Raw genomic sequence first — 16,056 nt, 5'->3', positions numbered from 1 at the left:
GGAAAATCATCTGCTGCCACCTACATGTGGGGTGTTTACTGCGGAATTGGTGGCAATTTCCCAGGCCCTTACCTTTATTAAACAGTCCCAACACAACCGCGTTTTGTTATGTACGGACTCGATGAGTGGCCTTCTTGCTATTGACCAGTGTTTTTCGCGCCATCCCTTGGTCTCTGCCATCCATGACCATCTCGCTGATATTCACCGTGCTGCTTGTTCCATTGACTTCCTTTGGGTCCCTGGCCATGTGGGTATCCCGGGTAATGAGCTCGCTGATTGTTTGGCTGGGGGAGCAGTCACTTACCCCCCATTTTCTGTAACACCTCCTGCAGCGGATTTACGGCTTCACATCAAATCCCACTTCGCACAGTCATGGGCCAATTCTTGGGAGGCTACTCCCCTGTCTAATAAACTTCTAGCGATTAAGGTGACACAAGGCTCGTGGCGTTCTTCCTTTCCCCTCTCCCGAAAGGACTCGACCACACTGTGTCGTCTCCGCATTGGCCATACCAGGCTGACCCATGGTTTTCTTTTGCGTGATGAGCCACCTCCACTTTGTGGTTGTGGAGCCTTCCTGTCAGTAGCCCACATTTTGGTTGAATGCCCCCTTCTTTTGGCTCTGCGTGCTAAGTACAGACTCCCCCACACTTTACCTTTGATGTTGGCTGACGATTCCCGGATGGTCTCTCTGGTTCTTGGTTTCCTCCGGGAAAGTGGTTTTTCTTCTCAGTTTTAAGGTTTTTAATCTCTCTCTGGTGTTGGGGCAGGGCGGTGAGTGTTTGGGTGTCTCCCACTGTAAGCCATGTTTGGAGATTCCCGACTCACCTCCCTGACAGAGATCCTCTTTTCTTCCCCTTTTACTCTGTTTTTACCCTTTTTTTTAAGGATCGGTTAGTCTCCTTTTCCCATACGTACTTCTACATTCTAGCGGTTGCACCTTTTAAGTCACAGGTGGTCTTGCCTATGCTGCTTCAGCATAGCGTTGGGTTCGTTCTCTTGCCGACTTCCCTCATTTTGTTTTTACCAATGACAACATGGCTGCCCTTTTACGTTTTTACCTTTTTCCGTTTTATTGTTCTGACTTTCCTCAGATGTCCCATTAGCGGAATGGAGCATATTTGAAACAAGGGACTGATGACCTTAACCAACCAACCAACCACCCATGGTACCGTGGGAGGCACCATCTGTTACGCGCTTCATAGTGGTCTGCAGTGTGAAGGTGTAGTGTACAGTGACCTGCTGGAGGGTACCGACGGGTCAGAACGGTAATCTGACGTTCGCCCTCTTTATTCTTAATAAATGTGACCGTAGCATGCGAACTCCGATGCTACGCAGTTGGGCAGTAGAGAAGTAGAGGGATGCGGCGAGGCGCTTGATGAAGGGCGAGCTGCTCGCTGGCTAACAGGTAGGCAGAGCTCCGGCGGCGTATGTCCGCAGCGTGGCGCGCACGCCCGGTCACGCACCCCCTCCCCCTCTCCCCCCCAGCCGTCCACTCGACGCCGGGCGGCGCGCGCTGCCTGGGTCCGGGCCAGTCCTCAGAGAGCCGCCCGCCACCTCAGCGCGCCGCGCGTCATGCCACAACACCGCCGCACCCGCAGCAGCGGCCGCCTCTGAAGCGCATACCGACAGCAGGTACCGACCACTGTGCTCTACCAGCCACCGGCCGAACTGACCGACGTCTGAAGGCTCACCCCTGACCGCCGCAACAAACTCGACTCAGCTCTCTGCACGGTGAGGGCGCCGCACTCTTCTGCAGATGCTCGTTTTTATCGTAGCAGTCAGCTCAGAATGCGTATTGCAGTTCGATATGGAAGCATGTATATCGCCGGCAGTGCACGGCATGCTATTACGCAAGTAGCGAGATAAGTAGCTTTGCATCACTGAACACCCTTTCCCAAGAAAACGAAAGTTTATTTTCAGTCAGTAGAGAAATCAAAAACATTTCCAGTGTGTTTCCTACGACTTTAGAGAACATAAAGAAGCCCAGTAGTTTTATCAAACGGTAGAATCTATGTGCATTCATGAAGTGCTTGCAAATCACATCTCTGCTGCCCTTTTTGATAGTGAAAACGCTACTACCACAATGTATCTTTTCCACTCTCCGAGTCCCCATTCCGGACGTTTGCCGAAATAATTTCGATGTCTTGTGAAGAAAAGTGAACACCCAAAAATATATTACCCATTTTCTTATCTGATGAGACCGGTAGACCGGGAATGTATGCTTTGAGTAATCCTCCGCAGATTTCACTGTCAGCCACGATTGGTCACGAGTTCTTCCAGATTATGAAGCGCCCAAAACGCTCTGTCTGAAATTTTAAGTCGTTGAGGGTCCTAATACTGGTCCACTCCTTTTACAAGATGTACACATATCAACAGAAGAAAAAAAATTGTTGCAACTTAGTACCTAGAGCTTTTACAAATTCTTGGAGGGACATGGAAATAATCGATTAATTTTCTAAATGTGTTATGTATTACACAATAAGAACTAAAACTGTGCTGCTCATGATAATTTTGCTCTTCCTTTTCGGAAGAACAGCGTTCGAAACATTTCTTATGGACGATGTGCTCCGTAGTAACACAGAGATAATAACCGACAATATCCGCAAGCATCCCTGTATTATTCTCTTTTTTGCAACCGCATTCCATGATACAGAACGTTGACGTCGTAGACGGTTAGATGGCTATCCTCAAATATGTGTTAAAACTGCAAATTAACCTTACCAAAAATAGCTGCGTGTATAGTGTAATAGTTCTGAATTTCATAACGTCGTACTAGTGTTGTGCGATACATGTACAAAATGCTCCAAAACGTAGGCGGTTAAATAAAAACAGAAGTCTAGGACCTCATTTTGAAACATTAAAACAGTCTCAAGCTGTGCAAAAATAAAGGAAAAATGATTGTAAACAGGTTTTCTTTATTGTAGTGTCACATTCCGAGTGGATTTATTTATTTTTTGCAGTATTTTTCGACCATAATCTGATTAAATCAGAATAATTGTAGTCGTATTATATCTCGAAATATATATGAGGGAAATGGCGGGCAGCATCATGATTTATTAGAAGTTTCGCAGCGGGTCTTGTAGTAACGTATCTGGAAACAAACGGAAAAACTCATCTGTGTGTGAAATGTCCCTCAAGCACTATGAATTTTTAAACACAATGCTTTCTGAGCTCACTGCCTGTTCGCCTTCATACTCCTCTGCTTATGTTGCAATGGCAGAGGCCCCTGTCCTGTATTGTTTCTTTTTACTCTCTAGGAATTTTATTTTTACTTTGAAGTTTTGGTTCGATTGTGTGATAATTGTTAAATCTTTTAAGTTGAACGATTCACTGATTATGGACGGCCTTACAAATTACTCACTCATGCACACTTTCATTAAAAAATTCAAAAATAAGCATGGCGCTTCGCTTTCCGGAAACAGCTTGGCACATACTGTCGTCATGCTAGTTCAGAACAACGTCGTAAGTACCTTAACTAAACGGCTTACGTGCTGAATCAGTATAACAAATGTAGCATCTCACTGTTCTCTCTCTCTCACACACACAAACACACACACACACACAAGCTGTTACAGATTCATTCCTTAGACACACGGAGTGTGAAAAGAGAGTATAAAATATACAATTAAACTGGAACAGACATCTCTTTTCTTTCCTGTAGATATAGCACTTCTAATCGGATAATTAATTAACGTTTGAACCCGAGTCAACACCAACGACGCTGAATAAATAATTTTTTCAGTCACATTGCAATACAAATGTCCAGGACTGACTGAAAAATCGCCATCAATCATCTTCAGGAGCAGTTAATGGGAGAACGAACGCGAAAATAACAATAAAGAGACCAAGCGAAGCTAGATTTCAATGTATCGTTGAGGTCATTAGAGACGCAACAATCTGCCGGACAGGGCAATAATGGGAACCGACTCGATATTAGCCTTTCAATAAAACTGCGAACCATTCTCCTGTAGCAGTTTACGGAAATCAGCCTGTCTATCAAATACTGCGCAATACAGCGATAAAAGCGGCAGTAGATTGTGGCATAGGTTAAAGTGGCTAGCCACTTTCGGTGACACCTGCTACATTCGTGCCTCCTCACGCCTCTCAGTTGTTCAGCACTGGAAGTACTTTGGAACTTGGACAGTGTACGAACTTCGACCTACGTCTTCCCTCAAACTTAGTGGTAACTATTTCTGGAGGTGTTGCGTGCACTCGCTAGCTTTCTGCATTACAAATTTTTTCACTCTGTCTCCTCACCTGAATTCTTTTTTAAATACATATTTCCGTCTCTCTTCTTCCTTTCTTCTATACACAGCCAAAGGCACGCAACTGATTCTTTCAAAATGCCTAAATCGTAACTAAATCGGGAATGTTGCCGGGTGTGTGAATCAACACACTAGAACCGTTACACAGTAACGTAAAATGGAATGAACGTCGCCTAATGCACGGCGATATGGCTATTTACAAAACTGCTTCGCACACTACACGAAACAAATGTAAATGTTCATAAAATACCGATGATAAATTTTTTATTAATCTTCCGTATGTCACATGCCTTACACGAAAAGTGGGCAGATAATTACATTCGTAATAACTTTCCCACTTCAGACGGCTCCTAAAAGAGGCAAAATACATCCAAAATAGACTATGTTCTGCGAGTAAAGAAAATTAAAAATCAAATATGACGCCTCATGATTCGTTATTTGCGTGGATTTTTCGGTAAAGGGAATTATAGAGCTGCAGTTCAACAGGTAAAAGAGAAAAAACAGAGCAACGTACCATGAAACCGAAATAAGAGTATAAAGAAGCAGGAATGTCATATTTTTCAGTCGAATACTTTAGATTAGAAACATCGCTCTGAGGTTGAACATCTCCTCTACTCTTAGCTCGGAACACTTTACTTGATATTCAGTATCCTCACTTTAGTGAATTTAACGCATGCATGTTTCGAATACAACAGACAGTGGCCGTTGAATATGAGACAAAAAAACGAGGAGGTATTAAAACTTGTGGAATCTGTGTATGGCGATACTTCTCTGCATGCGAGAGAAGGATCAGAACTAAAATACGTACTTTTCTGGGACTAATGCGACACATGCACATACTCTTCCATTTCGCTCACTCGTCGGCCATTGCTATTATCGTTTTTTTTGCATTACTACGATGATGCAAAAGAAAATCAATTAAAAAGAGAGATTCAGTTTTAATTGTGAGGTTAAAGGAAGTACATAAATAATGCGCAGTACATGTTATTTCCAGATGAAGAGATTTCGTGAATTCGTCTCTCTGTTCCTAAATTAATGATGCTGCAAAGGTAATAATATTTTGTAATAAGTACGTTGTAAATATGTAATAAATGCCCTTTCAAGTATCTCCCATTCTGGCTAAACAACAGTTTATTAAACAGTTATAATGAAACTGAATCTAAAAGTGAAGGAAATGCGGGTTGCTCTCTAAGTTGCCACTACAGATTGCATTCACTAATCTGAAAGAACGCGAGGCAGGGAAGCTGGGATTGAGTAATCGCTAAATCGCAGTAGTAGGCTAGTCATCCACGAGAGTCTGGTTAATAGCTGCTTCGGAAATACTGAACACGCTTTCACATTCGACGTTAGGGACGGAGCATAGATGAAGTGTAAACGTAACATTACATGGAATTGCGGAGTAAATGAAATAAGAAATTCCGTTGAAGCATTTCATGCAGGGATTGAAGTACATTACGGGACTGTTGCGAGAACAATATTGGTAAGTTCAGAACTGACTAAACATGTTTCAAAGAATATATTTAAACGTCTGTATCTGTATATTTTAGCTGATGACGTTGTATCTCTTAGATTCAAAAAAAATTTTTTTGCCAGTCAGTCTTACGGCGCAAAGTATGACGAGGATAACTGTTCTCATTTTGCAGTTGTTCATACTTACATTCGACTGGCGATGTGTCTCTTCCAAGTTAGGCATTGTATTTCCTGCTTTGCTTCGCCTACGTTTTTGCTTGTTTCCTTTTTTCCGAATTGATCGTCGAAGGGGCCTGGGTGTTGCGGAAACAGAAGTGAGGTTTCAGCCACATATATTACTGAGATCGTAAAGAAATCTCTCCCGTGGAAGGACACACCGATATGATAGTAAGACTCTATGGAAAGAAAAACTCGTTAAGATCAGGTAGCGTTGCAGTTTGTTGTTTCTACTTGCAGTCTTACTGTGTGGTAACAAGGTGCCCCCGTGTCGTACATGCATTTTGACGATACGATCAGAAACGTTAGTAAACGGTAGTACGTAACGGCAAACGCTATGCGCACCCATTGCTGAATTCTCAATAACAATAACATAAACAAGTGTCACATATTACACTAACCACAGCTGGCAGCGCCTTTGTGGCCCTGAGAACGTGAGTGGCCCCATTTCCACTCATGCCTTGCCAGGCAGCATTCCAACGAGTTTTAACTGGCGCGAGGTACAAGTCTCTCGCAGACAGAAGATGACTTCATTCTTCGTGTTTAGATAATAGCATTGTAATGCAATTAGCTACCCGATATCATCTCTCACAACCCCGCCCTTTTTAACGAAGTCGCCAGTATAATATACTAGTTTCCTACTGTAGAAATGGAAGACATCTTATTTCACCGGAATCCAAGCTGGCCGATGCACTCATAAGTAATGCAGATTTCAATAGAAATATTTTATGCATCATATTTGATTTATCTGGTGTATTTGATAAAAAAAGGTGAAGCAGCTAGAAGACATGGTTGATTATCAATGTAACTTCGTAAATGTAAATGTAAATGTAAATGTAAATGAACAGACGTGCAGGTCTCTGTGACAGATAGAACAGCCAGAACGCCAGAGTGCATTAGTATCGTTCGTCTTTGGTGTTTTTAGCAGGGCTGGCAGAAAGTACAGTGTGTTCGAAATTTCCGTTACAAACTCATAGGAGCTGTAGAGAGGAATGAGTGCATAGTATTTTGGACAGAAATCCATGCTCGTTCTACGACGCTTTTAATTTACATGTGTAACACGCGTCCACGTGGTGGAGAAATAAAAAAAAATCTGAGTTTCTTGTCCTGTTATGTTAAGGCAGACAGAATAACGTGTGCTAAGTCAGACGGTCACGTGATGTCACTTAACGTCTGCCTTGCATCGGAACTATTCTGTAGTGGATGAAGTATGTTGGGTTCTTTTTTGTTCTGAAATAATGTACACACGTTATGTTTCAGTGTTAATGCAAGCAATTGTGCTTAAGTGATAAATGGATGTTTCGTTGTGTTTCCTTTCGAATTGTTTCCTAATAATTGTAATGCGTCACGCCTGATTCAGTTCCTCAAGCAGATGCGGATGAGTTAAACACCTGAACTGAAACCGTCGTAAAACGGGAACAGTACATTTCAGGACATTGGTTCTTGTTCAAAACATTATCTACCGACTCCACTCTACAAGTCCTGGATGTTTGTAACGGGAATTTCCGAACACGGTGGATAAGAGGCTAAATAGCGTCATATGTTGAGTGATCGCTGTGATAGACACGGAGGTGTCGCCTACTCGTGTGAGTCACCGTTACTACATGCATCATAAAAGTTTTGCATCACCTCGGTTCCGAGAGTTCCGGAACCTGTACAGAAAATTGGAATAGAGATCAATATAAACACTATGTCTGCCCTTCTTATTTCTCATGAAAACCACACATTGCGAGACCCTCAGAGGTGGTGTTTCAGATTGCTGTACACACTGGTACCTCGAATACCCAGTAGCACGTCCTCTTGCATTGATGCATGCCCGTATTCGTCGTGGCACTATCCACAAGTTCATCAAGGCACTGTTGGTCCAGATTGTCCCACTCTTCAACGGCGATTCGGTGTAGATAGAGTGGTTGGTGGGCCACGTCGTCCGTAAACAGCCCTTTTCAATCTATCCCAAGCATGTTCGATAGGGTTTATGTCTGGAGAACATGCTGGCCACTCTAGTCGAGCGATGTCGTTATCGTTGGGGCGCGAATTGTCGTCCATGAAGACGAATGCCTCGCCAATATGCTGCCGATACGGCTTCACTATCGGTCAGAGGATGGCATTCACGTATGGTACAGCCGTTACGGCGCCTTCCATGATCACCAGCGGCGTACTTCGGCCCCACGTAATGCCACCCCAAAACATCAGGGAATCTCCACCTTGCTGCACTCGCTGGACAGTGTGTCTAAGGCGTTCAGCCTGTTCGGGTTGTCTCCAAACACGTCTCCGATGATTGTCTGGCTGAAGGCATATACGACTTTCATCGGTGAAGAGAACGTGATGCCAAGCCTGAGCGGTCCATTAGGCATTTTGTTGGACCCATCTGTACCGCGCTGCATGGTGTCGTGGTTGCAAAGATGGACCTCGCCATGGACGTCGGAGTGAAGTTGCACATCATGCAGCCTATTGCTCACAGTTCGAGTCGTAACACGACGTCCTGTGGCTGCACGAAAAGCATCATTCAACATGGTGGCGTTGCTGTCAGGGTTCCTCCGAGCCATAATCCGTCGGTAGCGGTCATCCACTGCAGAAGTAACCTTTGGGCGGCCTGAGCGAGGCATGTCATCGACAGTTTTTGTCTCTATTTCCTCCATGTCCGAACAACATCGCTTTGGTTGACACCGAGACGCCTGGGCACTTCCCTTGTTGAGAGCCCTTCCTAGCACGAAGTAACAATACGGACGCGAACGAACCGCGGTATTGGCCGTCTAGGCATGGTTGAACTACAGAAAACACGAGCCGTGTACCTCCTTCCCGGAGGAATGAATAGAACTGGCCGACTGTTGGACCCCCTCCGTCTATCAGGCGCTGCTCTTGCATGGTTGTTTACATCTTTGGGCGGGTTTAGTGACATCTCTGAACAGTCAAAGGGGCTGTGCCTGTGATGCAGTATCCACAGTCAATGTCTATCTTCAGGAGTTCTGGGAACCGGGGTGATGCAAAACTCTTTTTGATGTGTGTAGCATCTGATAGAGTTTGGAACAGACCTCTTTGTGGGTCTTTTTTCGACCGGCTGGTGGAATCTTACAATATCTAGAGTTGTGGGGTATTCGGATGTGACGGTAGCTCGATGTCGGACTGCATGGCAACGTGAGGGCAGGCATACTCGTCGTCAAGTTCCCAGCGGACCACGTCTGACAACTGCAAGCGAGGACTGCCGTATTCTACAACAGGCACCTCGTACCGAGAAGTGACTCCCTGCACCATTCTGTGTCGGAGACTAGCAACAGCCAGATCAGGGAATTAGTGTCCCGTCCGTAGACCGCCGGTAACAAAAACGCAAACATCTGCGTGTGGAGTCATGTCGTGAGCGGGAAGCATGGACTTCTGACGAATGGCGTCGCATTGTGTTTAGCGATGAATCGCGGTTCAGCACTACCCGGAATGACCATCGTTCTGTCGTATCAGACGACATGGTGAGGGGTCCCATTTTTCCAGTGTTTCGGAAAGGCACAGCAGTGGTACTACTATCGTCGTGGTGTGGTAGCCATCGGCTATTACTTCAGGTCATGGTTGCTAGTGGCTGAGGAACTCTGACACCACGATAGTACGTTTACCGTTCATGCAGCAGTATCGTTGTGCCAGTTTTCAAGAGGATAATCGTCGTCCACTGTGACACGTGTCTCTATGAGCCGTGTGCATGATGTTGATATCCTCCCGTGGCCAGCGATATCCTCAGACCTGTCCCCGACAGAACATCTCGGACGTCAGCTCCGTCCCAGTGCCGGTATCCAGGATATCAAGAATTAGTTACAATAGGGGGTCAGCTGGCCTCAGGAAATGGTACAGTGGCTTTGTGACACCCTTCTCAACCGAATCAGTGCATTTATCCGGACCGGATCGTGTGCAGTGTTACAACGATGACTGGACTCATACTGAAAAGCTTTTTATAAATTTGACTCGATTTTTTTAATCACTGCGATAACGTCAAACATACTACGACTTCAAACCGTGAAGTTTCATTTAGTTTGCTCCTGACCATCTGTGTGCTTCACGTTTTTTGTCAGGCACTGTAATATGCCACATAAAATGTTTATATACTATTATGCGCAGTGAGCTGCAGTCTGTAGTACGCAGAGAAAACCTAGCGCTTAATTTTTCGTGTCTGCTCTTCATACTCCTATAAATTTTTTTGAAAGACATCATGTATGTGTATGAGTGTTTACACCGTTAACCCGTGAAGCCATCCATTGCACATCCGATCGGTTAGTCGTTTTGAAACGGAGTACTGCGAAAATTTTGTGCTTTAGCTCATTCTAAAATTGTAAACAATATTTGACACATTTACATGTGATTCAAAACTCATGTCCTATAAGAGAAATCGGGTGAACCAGAACTATATCTACAAACTTTCAAAAGTGTTAGTGGACCAAAAAAAGAAAATAAGTGTAGTATACGTGGGCTGTAAAGCGCATACATATGTGTTTCACAGTCGTGAAGATGAACAAGTGGTCATAGCTCATAGGTATGCGTTTAGGAGCCCATGCTTAGTGGACTTGTTTTTCTTACTTTCGTCAATACTACCACCTCTCAATACATTGAAAGCAAATTGCTTGCTGTAGAAGAGATTTATTTCACAGTGTCGAAGTTAATAACGTGCTCATAGCTCTTCAGGTATACATTTAAAGTTCATGTTTACCAGACCTTTTTCTCGCTTTGCATCAACCTAACACCTGCGGAAGTTTCTCGGCTAGTTTCTGGTGTACACCCTTTTTCCAATGGGACATGATTTTTGCATCACCCTGTATATGTCATCACTTCTATAGGCCGCCGGCCGGTGTGTTCGAGCGGTTCTAGGCGCTTCAGTCTGGAACCGCGTGACCGCTACAGTCGCAGGTCCGAATCCTGCCTCGGGCATGGATGTGTGTGATGTCCTTAGGCTAGTTAGCTTTAAGTAGTTCTAAGTTCTAGGTGACTGATGACCTCAGATGTTAAGTCCGATAGTGCTCAGAGCCATTTTTTCTATAGGCCGAGTGACTGGTGTTTAAGTAACACTTAACTTCTGCATAAACAACGTTAAACCACCAGACATGTTCACTGTCTGACGGCAACCTCGATTTCAACAGTCAAAGGCGCCAATGGCGTATTTCTAAAAAACTGAGTGATGTTACTGAAGTAGCAAATGTTCCTCTAATTGTGGAAGAAAAATACCAGTAGGTGTAGTACAACTTTTTTCGCGTGAGATTACGTCATTCGACAAATTAATTAAGTATCTGTGATCTCATTTCGTGCAAAACATATTTCGTGGCCTTGTTTAGCCGTCACCTTGAATGAATGGGACAGATGAGACCGCGAAACGGCGAACTAGCAGCCGAGACAATTAACATACAAAAGTGCTTGAGAGGGCCGCGAAGAACTTCGTGTAGAACTTTTATTTTCTTCAATACCGATGCAGTTATCTGTTGTCTTAGGAAAGGTTATCATAACTTGTGTGTGTGCGTGTGCGTGTGCGTGTGCGTGTGCGTGTGCGTGTGCGTGTGCGTGTGCGTGTGCGTGTGCGTGTGCGTGCTGGGGGGGGGGGGGGGTGAGAGAGAGGGAGGGGGTGAGGGCGAGAGCGCCTGTACCTGTGCTTGCGCTTGCGTAAAACGCTATATCAAGATACATAACTGAGCATTTCGATTACTTTACGCTTGTAACTACTATTTTGTTAATTAACTGCCGGTACATTCTGACTGCATATCGAGTGTTTTTAATAGGAGCACTAGTCGACGACGATATTATTTCATTTGGCCTCCCGTGGCCGTTGTATGAAACACACGGTGACGTTACACTAAACAAGTACAGTGGTGACTAAGGGAAGGGCATCGCACTTAAATGATTTCAAAACAGTTTGCATATACTGTCGAGTGTTTCAATGTGTCCTCGTGAAATATCACGACAAACACTTAACGATAATCCGACCGAAACGCCTTCACTCCTACGTGGAATAGTATTGTGGTCGACTAAACAGAGTGAAGCGACGCCGTGGAATAGACACTGGCTGCCTATTCGGGAGACTGGTTCGTTGTACCTCGTCTCGCCGCGCCGTCACGAATTAGATGCTCGCGGTTTTCCTGTATCACTTTCGGCGAATACTGCGAAGATTCCTTCAGTAAGACAACAGTAATTTCTGTCCCCCCAAAGAAGGATCCTTTATTGTATGATTATGTGATAGCGGAACAAACACTGGTAGCAGTTACTTCTGTAAAATACACTCCTGGAAATGGAAAAAAGAACACATTGACACCGGTGTGTCAGACCCACCACACTTGCTCCGGACACTGCGAGAGGGCTGTACAAGCAATGATCACACGCACGGCACAGCGGACACACCAGGAACCGCGGTGTTGGCCGTCGAATGGCGCTAGCTGCGCAGCATTTGTGCACCGCCGCCGTCAGTGTCAGCCAGTTTGCCGTGGCATACGGAGCTCCATCGCAGTCTTTAACACTGGTAGCATGCCGCGACAGCGTGGACGTGAACCGTATGTGCAGTTGACGGACTTTGAGCGAGGGCGTATAGTGGGCATGCGGGAGGCCGGGTGGACGTACCGCCGAATTGCTCAACACGTGGGGCGTGAGGTCTCCACAGTACATCGATGTTGTCGCCAGTGGTCAGCGGAAGGTGCACGTGCCCGTCGACCTGGGACCGGACCGCAGCGACGCACGGATGCACGCCAAGACCGTAGGATCCTACGCAGTGCCGTAGGGGACCGCACCGCCACTTCCCAGCAAATTAGGGACACTGTTGCTCCTGGGGTATCGGCGAGGACCATTCGCAACCGTCTCCATGAAGCTGGGCTACGGTCCCGCACACCGTTAGGCCGTCTTCCGCTCACGCCCCAACATCGTGCAGCCCGCCTCCAGTGGTGTCGCGACAGGCGTGAATGGAGGGACGAATGGAGACGTGTCGTCTTCAGCGATGAGAGTCGCTTCTGCCTTGGTGCCAATGATGGTCGTATGCGTGTTTGGCGCCGTGCAGGTGAGCGCCACAATCAGGACTGCATACGACCGAGGCACACAGGTCCAACACCCGGCATGATGGTGTGGGGAGCGATCTCCTACACTGGCCGTACACCACTGGTGATCGTCGAGGGGACACTGAATAGTGCACGGTACATCCAAACCGTCATCGAACCCATCGTTCTACCATTCCTAGACCGGCAAGGGAACTTGCTGTTCCAACAGGACAATGCACGTCCGCATGTATCCCGTGCCACCCAACGTGCTCTAGAAGGTGTAAGTCAACTACCCTGGACAGCAAGATCTCCGGATCTGTCCCCCATTGAGCATGTTTGGGACTGGATGAAGCGTCGTCTCACGCGGTCTGCACGTCCAGCACGAACGCTGGTCCAACTGAAGCGCCAGGTGGAAATGGCATGGCAAGCCGTTCCACAGGACTACATCCAGCATCCCTACGATCGTCTCCATGGGAGAATAGCAGCCTGCATTGCTGCGAAAGGTGGATATACACTGTACTAGTGCCGACATTGTGCATGCTCTGTTGCCTGTGTCTATGTGCCTGTGGTTCTGTCAGTGTGATCATGTGATGTATCTGACCCCAGGAATGTGTCAATAAAGTTTCCCCTTCCTGGGACAATGAATTCACGGTGTTCTTATTTCAATTTCCAGGAGCGTATCTGGGAGTATGCGTGCGGAACGATTTGAAGTGGAATGATCATATAAAATTAATTGTTGGTAAGGCGGGTGCCAGGTTGAGATTCATTGAGAGAGTACTTAGAAAAAGTAGTCTATCAATAAAGGAGGTGGCTTACAAAACACTCGTTCGACTTATACTTGAGCATTGCTCATCAGTGTGGGATCCGTACCAAGTCGGGCTGACAGAGGAGATGGAGGAGATCCAAAGAAGAGCGTCGCGTTTCGTCACAGGGTTATTTGGTAACCGTGGTAGCGTTACGGAGATGTTTAGCAAACTCAAGTGGCAGACTCTCCAAGAGAGGCGCTCTGCATCGCGGTGTAGCTTGCTGTCCAGGTTTCGAGAGGGTGCGTTTCTGGATGAAGTATCGAATATATTGCTCCCCCCCTACGTATACCTCCCGAGGAGATCACGAATGTAAAATTAGAGAGATTCGAGCGCGCACGGAGGCTTTCCGGCAGTCGTTCTTCCCGCGAACCATACGCGACTGGAACAGGAAAGGGAGGTAATGACAGTGGCACGTAAAGTGCCCTCCGCCACACACCGTTGGGTGGCTTGCGGAGTATAAATGTAGATGTAGAATCTCATAGGAACTCCCACCTTTAATCGCGGCGGCACGTTAAACTCCAGTTTCCTCCATTTTTATATGAATTAGGACACGAGCGCTGTGAGGCGTTCTGTTCCGCGGCTTGAAAACAAACGAGCCCGAACCACAGAGATATTGAGACATTCTATTGGCCTTCACATCGCAGCCTGGTAGATGAATTGCACCGGCTGAACGGATACCAAATTCGTGGCTAATGGGAGGATCCGGCTGCCGTTGAGGAGGAGCGCACTCGAGTCTGGAGGCCGTGGTCCGCCCCCGCCTCCGCCCACGCTCCCCCTCCCCACCCCCGGAGGAAGTGGCGAAGCCAACGACCTACAATTCCAGCATCGATCCAATTAACTACGCACCACGGCGGCCGTTCTTGCAGCGACTGCCATCGCGCTAAAATCGTACAGTACTGCCTCTGACCTTGATAACGGCTTTCGTTCGGCTAGTAAGAGAAGCCACAAGTTTGTTCAAGAATGCCAATAACCAGCTGAAGCCAAGCACTTATAATTAGCCTCGTAGAGCCACCATATTGCAGGGGTGCTGTTTCCTACGTTTCACCCGCCGTTCGGATCGAGGCAGCTGAGTGTTCCTCAAATCAGACACGTATCCCTAAAATTCTGTAAACATTGCCGTTGTTAACTTGGAAGGCGCAATTGTCTACAGCTTACTCTATGCACTCGTCGGCCTGCATGGTTTCAGAAGACACATTGAAAAATTCTGACTCATCGGACCACGTTACAGGGCTGCTGTCCACTGTCTGTGTTGTTTGGCTTGCTAAAGCTCAATTGTATCTACCACCGTGAGCAATAGGCTTTTTTGAGGTACCTGAACGCAGATGGCCATTGCATGACGTTCCCTTCAAAGTGTTCGCTCGCAAATTGTTTCAGACGTACCTGCATTCGCTGACATTAGCAGTTCCTGTCAGATTTGAAACCAACCGCCCCAAGGCATGACGCTCCGCTCCCCTCTTGTCGCTGTCGGTTAAGGTAGTTGTATGGTCACTGCTCTTACAACGTGTTGTATGGCTGGGAGTGGTACACCATTCCATGTAAACACGTTGAGTAGTAAGTACACGTTGATGTAACAGCACATCAGTAAACTTCATTTACTGTATGGTAGTGGGTACGTCAAAACTCGACAGCTCATCTCTGCTATTTCATCACTCCTCGACGTCCACTTATCTTATTCCGTTGGTTCCACACAACCGATTGTAATATACTCCAGGTCTGTCATTACTAACGTCATTGTTGTAGGATGTAAAGACCTGCGACAGTTTTAGATTAATGTTGGTTCTTCAGTGCTGCATTCTTTAGCTTGCTGTGCTATTGGTTTGCCATCGAACTGGTAATCCTGAGAGTATTGGCGGGCAACTTTACCCCCAAGGTACTCGTTTTATGGTAATAAAGTTGCAACCGTGTGCCAAAGTGACACCAAGTAACACAAAAAATATGAGAATGGTCTCTTTAAATCAGAACATTTTGTACTAGCACTGTGTTTATTATACTTCTAAGTTGATAGAAAACATGCGTACGATGTCTGAAGTTGGTTCACAGTACAGTAGCATTCACACTATTCCACAACTCCTCTCGAGTTAGTCTTTGATTTTCTGATTCAGTCCGGTCGCCGTGTTGCCCCATTTCATATCAAACTAACATGAATCCACAATCATTCATGTTCGGCCTGCTTTCCGGACTCCGATGCCTGACTGCGCAAACCGTGGTCGCTTGCGACTCGCTCTGTAGACCCCTCAGGACAACTGCCTCGACCGGAATCTACAGGCGCCAACACCGCCCCTGTACCCAGATTATGGGGCACCCCAGCAACGCATGTGG

General features: G+C 46.3%; 1 protein-coding gene across 2 annotated transcripts in view; it reads left to right on the top strand.

Moving 5' to 3' along the window:
• Positions 1–16,056, top strand: part of LOC126256181 (neuronal calcium sensor 2) — a 675,443-nt gene that overhangs the window by 316,827 nt on the left and 342,560 nt on the right. The window contains exon 1 of one of the 2 annotated variants that reach the window (XM_049955462.1): positions 1,543–1,731. The exons of the other annotated variant lie outside the window; for it this stretch is intronic. The gene's annotated coding sequence lies outside the window, so the exon portion shown is untranslated. Of the gene's footprint in view, positions 1–1,542; positions 1,732–16,056 lie in introns of those variants that run through there. 2 annotated transcript variants of the gene reach the window in all.

Source organism: Schistocerca nitens, chromosome 1 (assembly GCF_023898315.1).
Source record: "Schistocerca nitens isolate TAMUIC-IGC-003100 chromosome 1, iqSchNite1.1, whole genome shotgun sequence".
In the NCBI taxonomy this organism is placed as follows: domain Eukaryota; kingdom Metazoa; phylum Arthropoda; class Insecta; order Orthoptera; family Acrididae; genus Schistocerca; species Schistocerca nitens.
Note: the sequence above shows the minus strand (reverse complement) of the source record. Positions and strands in the feature narration are given on the sequence as shown.